Here is an 11,669-nt window from a genome sequence, read left to right as displayed (position 1 = left end):
TAGTTGAAGGTTTTAAAAGGTATTTCCTGAGATTAAGTTCTAACAATGACTTACACTTTATTTTACTTTATTCGTGCTGTAAATTTACTCTATTATTTCACAACAATATTTAAGATTTTAATTGAGGATTTTCTGTTGTTTAAAAGCTTAATAGAAATTTAATTTATAGAGAGCATGTGTACATAATTGTGTCAACCATAAGCAGATAGCATGATGAGCTGTCACATATTTAACACCTGAGCAGCCAGCATTGACATCAAGAAAGGAATTGTGATCAAACACTGGAAGCCCCACGTGTCTCTCTCCAATGATTTCTCACCCCTCCCAAAATGGCAGCCACCATCCTCATGTGGTGGCTTACCATCATAAGGTAAGTTTGCTTCTTTTTAAAATTCGTGATAATGGCGTCATACAGTATGTTTCCGGCCAGAATTCTCTGGATTCTTTTGCTCAATATCATATTTGTGATAATCCTTTTCAACCATGTTGACACAAATACTCAGGGTTGTTTGCAATTTTGGGCAATAAAAAACAGTTTTGCAGGAACATCCTAGTATGTCTTTGGATGAACACAAGCTGGAATTCTGTGGGATATATAACTACGGATTGAATTTCTGTCACATAGAGCAGGCTTATGTTTAGCTTTACTAGATAATATTGGACAATTTATCAAAGTGGATGTATCAAATTATAACCCCTCCAGCAACATACGAGCACCCCAGTTGTTCCACATCTTTTCTGGTAAGTGCTTGCTTTTTCCTTTGTCTGTTTCATTTGCATGTTGGTGTGTTTTAGGACTATTGCGTTATGATTTCAATACATACTTTCTAGCTAACTCGTGAAGTTGAGCACAATCACATGCACATATTGGTGACTGGGATACCCTCCTCTATGAAATAACTTTTTTGGTCTCTTTTTCCACTTTTTTTTTTCCTTGTTTTGTTATTATTATTTTTTTTTTGTACTTTACATTGTGGGATACATGTGCAGAATGTGCAGGTTTATACATGTGCCATGGTGGTTTGCTGCACCTATCAATCCGTCATCTACGTTTTAAGCCCCGCATGCATTAGGTATTTGTCCTAATGCTCTCCCTCTCCTTTTCCCCGACCCTCAGACACGCCCCATTATGTGATGTTCCTTCCCTGTGTCCATATAGTCTCATTGTTCAACTCCCACTTATGAATGAGAACATGTGATATTTGGTTTTCTATTCCTGCGTTAGTTTGCTGAGGATGACGGTTTCCAGTTTCATCCATGTCCCTGCAAAGGGCCTGAACTCATTCTTTTTTTGGCTGCATAGTATTCCATGGTGTATGTGTGCCACATTTTGTTTATCCAGTCTATCATTGGTGGACATTTGGGTTGGTTCCAAGTCTTGTGCATTTGTCTTTATAGTAGAATGATTTATAATTCTTTGCAACCCCATCAAAAGGGGGCGAAGGATATGAACAGACACTTTTCAAAAGAAGTCATTTACGCGGCCAACAAACATATGAAAAAAAAGCTCATCATCACTGGTCATTAGAGAAATGCAAATCAAAACCACAATGAGATACCATCTCACTCCAGTTAGAATGGTGATCATTAAAAAGTCAGGAAACAGCAGATGCAGGCAAGAATGTAGAGAAATAGGAACGCTTTTATACTGTTGGTAGGAGTGTAAATTAGTTTAACCATTGTAGAAGACAGTGTGGTGATTCCTCAAGGATCTAGAACTAGAAATACCATTTTCCCACTTTTTAAATTGGGCTAATGGACTTTTTCTTTTTTATTGATTTGTAGCCATACTTTCTATACCTCATATATTTTGGATACTAGTACATTTCAGGTATATGTATTACAAATATCTTATCTTGCTCTGTTTCATACTCTTTTAGTGGTGTGTATTATCCAAAGGGTTGAACTGTCAAAAAAGATTCATACAGATCAGACATCTCACCTAACAAAAATTGCTTAATGTTTTCCTGGATTCAAGTAAAAAGCACATGCAGCTGTAGCAACCCTCTCTAACAGAGGCTCACCGCCTTTTCCTAACCGCCCCTTTTATTTTTAAAGGCACATTTTATTGTGCATTTTTATAGAACCAATGAACTAGTTCTGGTTATTCTAACAAAAGACTAACAATATGTGTGGTGCACACTAGCTCAGAGGAGGAAAGAGACAGGAGAGTTGAGATGAGTACATCCACCCACATGTAATTCTTAGATCCACAAATTCAGGTTTATTTACAACACTCTAGACCGAGAAGTATATCTTGCTAAAATATTTTGGGTTAAGAGTCCCACTGGTTATCCTGCTGCTAACAAATAACCGTTGTCTTGTTTATAAAGAGATCTGAGGGAAGTCAACACTGCCTCAGGTATCCTCATGGGGATAGTAAGGGCGTAAGGGGTCTGCCCTTACCTTTTTCATCCCTCCAGGTGTCTTTTGCTGAACAGAAGTTCTTAATTTTAAGGCAATCCAACTGTATTATTTTCTTTCGATCAACGTATTTGTGTTCTTGTTTCAGAAATATTTTGCTATCACAAGTTCAGGAAAATGTTCTTCTATGTTTTCTTATTATAGTCATATTATTTTACAAGGCACAATACACCTAAAATTGGTTTTTGTTTATATTGTGAGCTAAGGGTTAAGGTTCATTTTTTCATATTCAATAAACTCAACTTTCAATGAAAATATCTTCTTTCCCCACTTACTGTAACTTCAGGGATGCCTTTGTCATAATTACAGTATATGAATGTTCTTTTCTTTTTTACTGCTGTGGGTTTATGTTTACAACAAAGCTAAATTATCCTAATTACTGTAGTCTAGTAACAAGTCCTGATATCTGCTAGTGTAAACTCTCTGTCTCTGTTTCTTTTTTTTCTAAGTTTCCTTGGCTATCTTGAGAATTAGAAACTCCATGTACATTTTACAGTTCTCACACACACACACACACACACACACACGGATTTTTTTTGGAACTGTGTTGAATCTTTAAATCCATCTGGGTAAAATTGACATTTTTGCAATACTAAGTTTTCCAAACTATAATCATGGTATATTTTGTTCTTTTTATATTCCCCACTATTGTGTTGTGTGTTGTTTTTATTTGTCATTTTTATTACAGAGGACTTTCACATATTTTATCAGATTTGTCCTTAGATATTTGATCTTTTCAATGCTATTTTAAATGGTGTTATATTTTCAGCTTCATTTCTATTTAATGGTAATGAGAATATAAAAATAAAATTGATTTTGGCACATCGACTTTAAATCCAGCCATCTTGCTAAATTTACTCAAATCTAATATGTATACATATTCATCAGCTTCTATATGTTCACAATCATGTCATACACTAATAATTTTGCTTTCCTATGCAAAGATTGCCATTTGTTTACTTTAACCCTTTGTGGTCACTAAAACATCTAGTGCAATGTTTTATGTAAGTGGTGATGGTTCCTCTGTTAGGTAAAATTTGCCTCGGATCTCTTATATTCCTATACATCTTGTAAGTAAGCCCTTTTGTTTTAGACTAGGTATTCACGTATATTTAAATAGCGAACAGCCATAAAATCTAGAGATCCTATTGCTCCAGAGGTGCGTTTGCTCTCTAGTCTAATAAAGATAATGCCTCTCTCCAAGGCAAGGGGTAGGTTTGCTTTCAACCCCTGCAAAATATTCAAGTTCCCTAACCTTAGGGCTGCTCAGCTCTGATCTACACCCGCATCGTGCACAGCATCAACCTGGGCTGCTGCGTCATCCTATGGGACTTAGAAGACAAAGGGAATGAATACATCCTAGATGCTCACAGTGCTTGCCATGCTGAGAGAATCTGTCCTTGTCTGACACTCTTGTTTGTTCCTTTTCTGTTAGTATACATGAAAGAGCAAAACACTTCCATGAGCTTTTTAATTAGGGTAGTATCTCAAACTCTTCACAGTTTTTGACACTTGCTTCCAGATTTCCTTTTTAACCCCTGGGTTATTTGTTTGTTCCTGAGTTTCCGAGTGTTTGGAAATTTTCCTAACCTCAAAATAATTGATGTCTAATTCAGTTCTATTGTGATTAGAAAACAATCTGTATGATCTCAGTTATTTTAAATTTGTTGAAGTTTGTTTTATGGTTCACAATATACTGTAACTTGGCTTATGTTTTGTGAACTCTTGAATGTATTTTACTGTTATTGGGTGGAGTGTTTTATAAGTGTCAATTAGATACGCTTGTTGAGATAATGTCATTGAGTTCTTATGCATACTTGTTAATTTCTTTCCAGTTGTTTTATCAACGATTGGGGGAAAGTTGTCAAAGTTTTCAAAAATAATTGTGGATTTGTTGTTTCTCCTTGCAGTTTTATCAGGTTTTGCTTTGTGTGTTTTTAAGCCCTGTTCTTAGTCACATGTACATTTAGGATTACTAAGACTTCTAGATGAATTGAATATTTATATAATTTGATCACTGTTTATATATTTTTGTATATATAATATCTCTCTCTGCTTATGGTAATTTTATTTGTTTTGGATATATCTGCTGTACTTGATATTATGTTACCCTTGCTCTATTTTGGTTAATGTTTGCATAATACACCTTTCCATCATTTTACTTTCAGTCTGCATATAGCATTGTATTTGAGATGAATTTCTTATAGATAGCACATAGTTAGGTCATGATTTATAATCCAGTGCAATTAATGTCTTTCAGTTGGTACATTTAGGCCATTTATATTTTATAATCTGTGTTATCATAATATCAGTAATCACTGATAGATAAGGGCTTATGTCTGCCGTTTACTTCTTTGTTTTCTGTTTTTCCTATCTGCTTTTTATTTTTTTTCGGCTTTTATGCTCCTTAGTTGCTTGAAACCTTTTTTAGAATTTAATTTTGATTTATCAATAGTGTTTCTCAGTGTACCTTTTTATGCAGGTTTTTTAGTGATGACTCTATGTATTTCATTATATACACATAACTTACCGCAGTCTACATGTGTTAAAACTTTAAATTTTTTTTAAAATAATTTTTTATAGAGGTAAGGATCTCATTATGTTGCCCAGGCTGGTCTCAAACCCCTGGCCTCAAGTGATCCTCCTACCTCAACCTCCCAAAGGATACTTTATAAATTTGAGTGAATACAGAAATCATCCCTCCTTTTGTGCCACCTTAGCTTCCCCAGTTTACAATGGAATTGTCTCATATTTTTACACATATATTATCTGGTATATTTCATATATCAGAGGTATGACTTTTGCTGCAATATCACACATTATTTAGAAAATTCAAGAGGAAAAGCAGAGTCTATTAGATTAGTTTATCCAACCACATTCTTTCTTTGTCCAGATGTTCTAGGGTTACTTGTTTTATCATTTTCTTTCTGTTTAGAGAACTTCCCCTAGCCATTCTCGTAGAGTAAGTCTGCTGGTGACAAATTCTTTTATCCACTTTTTACCTGAGTATGTCTTGGTTTTTCCCTTCATTTCTGAAGGCTATTTTCAGTGGATATAGGATACTGAGTTGACCATGCTTTTCTCTCAACACTTGAAAAATGTTGTGCAACTTCCTTCTGGCTTCTGTGGTTTCTAATGGGAACTCTGCTGTCATTCTAATTATTTGTTATTCACAGGTATGGTGTTTTTTTTTCTCTCTCTCACTGCTCTCAAAAAAAATTTTTTTGTCTTTAGTTCCCAGAAGTTTAAATATCATTTTGTAGTTTTCCTTGCTTCTTGAATTATGTCTTTTACCAAATTTTGAAAAATTTCAGCCACTACTTTTCTAAGTACTTTTTCAGCTCCACACTCTTTCTCTTCTCCTTTCTTCACTAGAATACAACAAATGTTAAATATGTTTTATAGTTATGTAGCTTCTTGAGGCTCTGTTCATCATTTTATTCCAGTCTGTTTTCTCTCTGCCATCCTGACTGGATTTTTTCTATTGTTTTATTTTCAGGTTTACAGATTCTTTCCTTTGCATCTAAATTTTGTTTTGAGTTTATCTATAAATTTTTATTTATTTTTCAGTTCTAAAGTTTCTGATGGGTTCTTCTTTATAGTTTTTTGTTGTTGTTGAGCTTTCTGTCTTAGCTGATGCTGTCCATTTTTTTCATTTATTACAAGCATGTTTGCATTAATTTGTTGAAGCATTTTATAATGGCTAATATAAAATGTTAGAAATATCTGACATAATTCTAACATCTCTGTCAAGTCAGTTGGCATTTATTGATCATCTTTTCTTCACTTAACTTTATATCTTCCTGTTTCTCAGTGTGATGAATGATTTTTTTAAATTAAAACCTGGGGCTTGGGATATTACGGTAGGTGATTCTGGACCTTGTTTAAACCATCGGTTTTAGCTGGCTTCCTCTGATACCACTCCACCAAGGGAATGAGGAGGGATGCCGCTTCATTACTGCCCGAGGTAGTGAGTGCATCACAATGGTTTCCTTTTGGCCTCTACTGACATCAAAGTGGAGGTATCATTTCTACCGGGCAGTGGTTAAAATCTGACTCTTCACCCTATAGACTCCTCTGACATCACCCTAGGAAAAAAGAACTGTATTACCATGCCCATTTAAGACAGCAAAGGCTTACAGGGGATCCTATAATTCTATCCTTGCAAGATCATAACAATCTGGCAATTACTTATATTTGGGCATGTTTATTATTGTCATTATGTTTTTGTTTTCTATCTGACTTCCTGCTTTTTTTCCCTCCGTCTGTGCCCTTTCTATGGTTAATCAAGTATGTCGTGTAATTGAATTTTTTCTCTCTTATGTTGCTAGTTCTACATTATTTCATTTTAAGGTATACTTTAGAGATCAGACAATTCACTCTTGACATGTTATAGGCTAATAAAAATATTTTTTCTATGTCACTTAGACAAATATCTTTATTTAACTTTTACTTTTCAAATATTTTTTCTGGGTGTAGAGTTATGGGTTGGCAGATAAATTCTTTCAATCCTTTGAAGATGTCATTCCATTGCCTTTGGCTTTAGTTTTGTTGTCTTTTTCCTTGGTAAGAAATATAGCATAGGATTTCCTTCCATTATAGGTGGTGTGCCTTTATTTCTCTGGTTGTTTTCATGATTTTCTTTTTGTCTTTTGTTTTTCACCAATATTACTATGATGTGTCCAAGGTAATTTTCTATATAATTATCTTGTTTGGTATGAAGAGATTCTTTTTCTCATAGTTAAATGTCTTCCAAGATTTTTGTGAAATTCTCAATTATTACCATTTTAAATATTATTCTGCTTCATTTTTTCTCATTTCCATCTAGGTCTCCAATTAAGTTGACTTTAAAAACTTCTTATAAATTCTACATAGTTCTAATTGTCTTTTCTGTATATTCTATTTTTAGTAATCATTTCAGTTGGACTATTTTTTATGGAACATTTATACCACTTCACACAAACTGCCTTTTAGTGTATTCCACATTCTATCAAAATAATCTAATGATTCTTTAATTTAAAATACATTATCAGTCTTAGAATTTTCACTTGATCATTTCAATTATATAGATTTCCCCATTACCCATAAAATTCTCCATTTAATCTATTTTTCACAGATTTTTTGCCTGTTTTTCTTGAATCTATTAATCATAGTTTCTATTAAAATTTTTTTTCCCAGTTAAAGCCAATTTCTGGAACACCTGCAAAAGTGTTGCTATGTTTTTTTTTTTTCCTTTGCTCTTGGAAATAAAGTTTTATCATAGGTTTATGATATTTTTTCATTAAATGCCAGACAAAGCATGTACAAAATAGAGATTGCCCTGATGAAATTATTTTTCTCTAGCAAAGATTCATTCATTCTTCCCTTCCTGGTGAGAAAGAATCATCTGTTTATCTTGATATAATGAGACTGGGCTAAATCAAGGCAAGGCTGCCACCCTAATGTGTCTACTCTTGTCCTGTGGAGTTTTTAGCCAACTGACTATCCCCCTTTCCTTCACTGTCATGACTTAATCACTATTTTCAGTCTCACCCTCAAAGGTCTCTGATCTTCTTTCCAGTAGCTTTCTGTTTAAGTTATTAACCTGAAACTCCATGCAGTTTCGGTACTCAGCAAATGTCCTGGAGAGGAAGTGAACTTGCCAAATATTTCAAGCCTCCCCTCCCCATTGGTGGTCTCAACTCGTGCAGTTTTATTCTTGCTAAGCATTAACAAATGTCCACATGCAAAATGAGCTGTCAAAGGCCCACTCACATTCAGAGGTGCTTGAGTCTAGATTCCAAGGCCCTGGAGCTCTCATTGCTTTAGCAATTCTTCACTGACTTCATACACATCATTTCTCTATTTAACTTGCTCTACTAATTTTGTTAAACATGAATATTTGCCTCCTAATAGATAGTCTAACCAATTTGAAGGTAAAGTTCATGGTTTAAATGTAAACCTATTAGTCGGGTCAAATGTATCTGGGTATATGGTAGGCATTCTTTTCTTTTCCAAAGAGTTAACTAATTAATCTCTACAATATCATTTATGAAATAATGATTTTCCTATTGATGTGAAGTATATTATTTTTTACATTAAAATTAAACATAAAGTTGCAATGGTTTCTATCAATATATACCTTCTTCAGCACCACACTTAAAATAAAACTGTGACACATTAAAATATGTATATATATTTGACTGGCAAATCTCCATTATTACTTTCAGTTTTTATCATTTTTGTGGGTAGTCTCATGTAGGTATTATTTTAGGTAAATAAATATTGAACTTAGTGATTTTTTTTTTGAAATCAAAGAAGAAACCAATGCTGGAGTTTTGAATGAAACAATAAAATTAAAGCTCTTTTGTAGTGAATCAATATTTTTACTACCTTAAAACTTCTTATTCAAGGAATGGTACATATCTCTCTACAATTTTTTATAATTTTTACAATGTGGTTTTACTTATTTCTGTATATGTTTATGAACTGATATTGTATAATGAATGTTGTGAGTGAGATGATTCTTTGAGAATAATTTACAATGACATATCTGAAGTAGCTGTTTTATTGCTTCTGTCATGGGGTATGTTACGAAACTCTTACATTCTAACTAACACATTTTTTTCTTTTAAGTGTAAAAACCATCATGTACAACTCAACAATTTATTGAAACATAAACTCTGCCTGAATAAAGAAATAGGACATCACCAGCACTCCCAAGACTATCCTCTCCCTCACCTAAAGGTAATCACTATTCTAATATTTGTGGTTAGTACCCTCTTGCATTTTTATTGTATTATCACCTAACCGTACATATAGAAAGTATCCTAGTTTTTGTTAATTTTGTATACTCATAATGTTATTTTTTGACCCTCCTCTTTGGTCAAAATTCCATTTGAGATCCATTTATGCTGTTTTTGATAGCTGCAGCTTGTGAATATTTTCTGTTATCTAGAATATCATTGTATTTGTAGGTTATTTATTCACTCTCTTGCTAATGGATATTTTTATTATTTCCATTTTTGGCGGTTATATGAATAATGCTGCATTGAATATTTCTGTACATATTCCTTAGGAGTGTGCCTTGCCCTTGGGTAAAAACCTAGATGGGAAAATTTGGGGACATTATTTTAATATTTAATACATAATATTAAACTTTTCCCAAAGTGACATTATTGATTTATATGCACACCAGTATAGGAGATGTCCTATTGATCCACGTTTTGACAAATATTTTTAAAATTATAGTTATGTAGGTGACTGCAGTGATATCACATTGCTATTTTCATAGGAATTTCCCTCATTAGAAAGATGCTTGGGTGTATTTTCTTGTGTTGTCACCACTTAGATGCTCCAATTTGGAAATTTTGGTCCAGGCGTGTTCCTGACTATTCTGTCTGACCTGTGACTTTTCTTCTTAATTTGTAGAAGTTTTCTCTACATATTATTAGTGTGACTCTTTTTTAGATTATGTGTTGCAACTATTTTAGAACACCTTGCAGTTTCCCTTTTCATAATCTATATGGTGTCCCTAAGATCTGGAGTGATATCTTGTTTATTTGCCTCCATCTCTTTTTGTCTCCTGGTTGTTTATTTTTATATCAATTTTATTGATCTTTCCAAGAAACTAGTTTCGGTTTCAATGCTTTTTTTTTTCATTTTTTTAGCTTTCTATATTATTAATTTTTGTACTTATTTCATTTTTGTTTATTTATATTTTATACTTTCCTTATGTACAAATTTAAGTAATTGATTGGAGACTTTTCATCTTCCTAACACAAAAATTTGACCAGGCACAGTGGCTCACGCCTGTAACCCAGCACTTTGGGGGGCCAAGGCGGGCAGATCACCTGAGGTCAGGAGTTTGAGACCAGCCTGGCCAACATGGTGAAACCCTGCCCCTACTAAAAATACAAAAATTAGCCCAGCATGGTGGCGCATGCCTGTAATCCCAGCTACTTGGAAGGCTGAGGCAGGAGAATCATTTGAACCTGGGAAGCAGAGGTTGCAGTGAGACGAGATTGCACCATTGCACTCCAGCCTGGGCAACAGAGTGAGACTTCATCTAAAAAAAAAAAAGATAAAAATTTAATGCTATTCTAAGCAATACTTTCAGTGCAGTTCACAAATTTTAATATATTATTTTCTTTTCTTTATTTAAAATATTAAAATATCTTTTATAGTTTTTTAACCCATAGGTTATTTTAAACGGTGCTTATAAATATCCTAATATTTAGGGGATTTCCCAAATATCTTTCTGTTATTGATGCCTTATGTATTTTCCTGCAGTTCAAAAACATACTTTATATGATTTTAAGTCTCACATATTTATTGAGAATTATTCCATGGTGAGAATATGGTCTATGTATTATTAAGTGTTCTCCAGAGAAACAGAACCAAAAGGATATCTAATGATGTAGAAGAAAAGATCTGTTATGGACATTAGCTCACATGATTGTGGAGGCCGAGAGTCCCATAATCTGCCATCTGCAGGCAGGAGGGCCAGGAAAGCTATTGGTGCAACTCAGCCTGTGTCAAAAGGCCAAAAGCCTGAGACCCTTAGAATGGAGGTGGAGGTGGAATGGGGGCAGATGTGAGGGGGGTGACAGCCACTGGTATAAGTCCCAGAGCCAAAAGGTGGGAAAACCAGGAGCTCTGATGTCTGAGGGCAGGAGAAGATGGATGCCCCAGGTCAAGAAGAAGGAGCAATTCAGTTGTCCTCTGCCTTTTTGTTCTGTTCTGGCCCATAAGGGACTGGATCAAGCCAGCCCTTCTTGTTGAGAGCCAACTTCTTTACCCAGTCTACTGATTCAAATGCTAATCTCTTCCAAAAATATCCTTACAGACACAGCAAGAAATATTATTTTATCAGCTGTTGGGGCATCCCTAAACCCAATCAAATCAACACATAAAATTAATCACCACAGTCTACCCTTATGAATATTCCAGCTGCACATTCCATGAATGCTTTATGTTCACTTGAAAAGTGCACTTGTATTCCAACACTGTTGGGCAGATTATTATATAAAAGTCAATTAGGGTAGAGTTGTTAAATTTTTGGTACCCTAAAGCTTTTTCTCCTGATTCCATCAATTAATATGAGAGGAATGCTGAAATTCCCAGCTATAACTGTAAATTAATCTACATCTTTCTGTTTTCTTGGTTTTGATTCACACATTTTAAAGTTTTGTTTTTAGGTATATACACATTTATGATCATTAGACTCCTGTTATCATTATGGAATGTGATTCTTTGTCCTTGCA

General features: G+C 34.2%; 1 long non-coding RNA gene across 1 annotated transcript in view; it reads left to right on the top strand.

Moving 5' to 3' along the window:
* Positions 1-316: 316 nt before the first annotated feature.
* The window catches only part of LOC129534681 (uncharacterized), a 28,810-nt gene continuing 17,457 nt past the window's right edge, over positions 317-11,669 (top strand). Inside the window, exons 1-2 of the long non-coding RNA XR_008681356.1 lie at positions 317-370; positions 9,040-9,150. This is a non-coding gene — a long non-coding RNA (uncharacterized lncRNA). The remainder of the gene's footprint in view (positions 371-9,039; positions 9,151-11,669) is intronic.

Source organism: Gorilla gorilla, chromosome 6, assembly GCF_029281585.2.
Source record: "Gorilla gorilla gorilla isolate KB3781 chromosome 6, NHGRI_mGorGor1-v2.1_pri, whole genome shotgun sequence".
NCBI classification, from domain to species: domain Eukaryota; kingdom Metazoa; phylum Chordata; class Mammalia; order Primates; family Hominidae; genus Gorilla; species Gorilla gorilla.
Note: the sequence above shows the minus strand (reverse complement) of the source record. Positions and strands in the feature narration are given on the sequence as shown.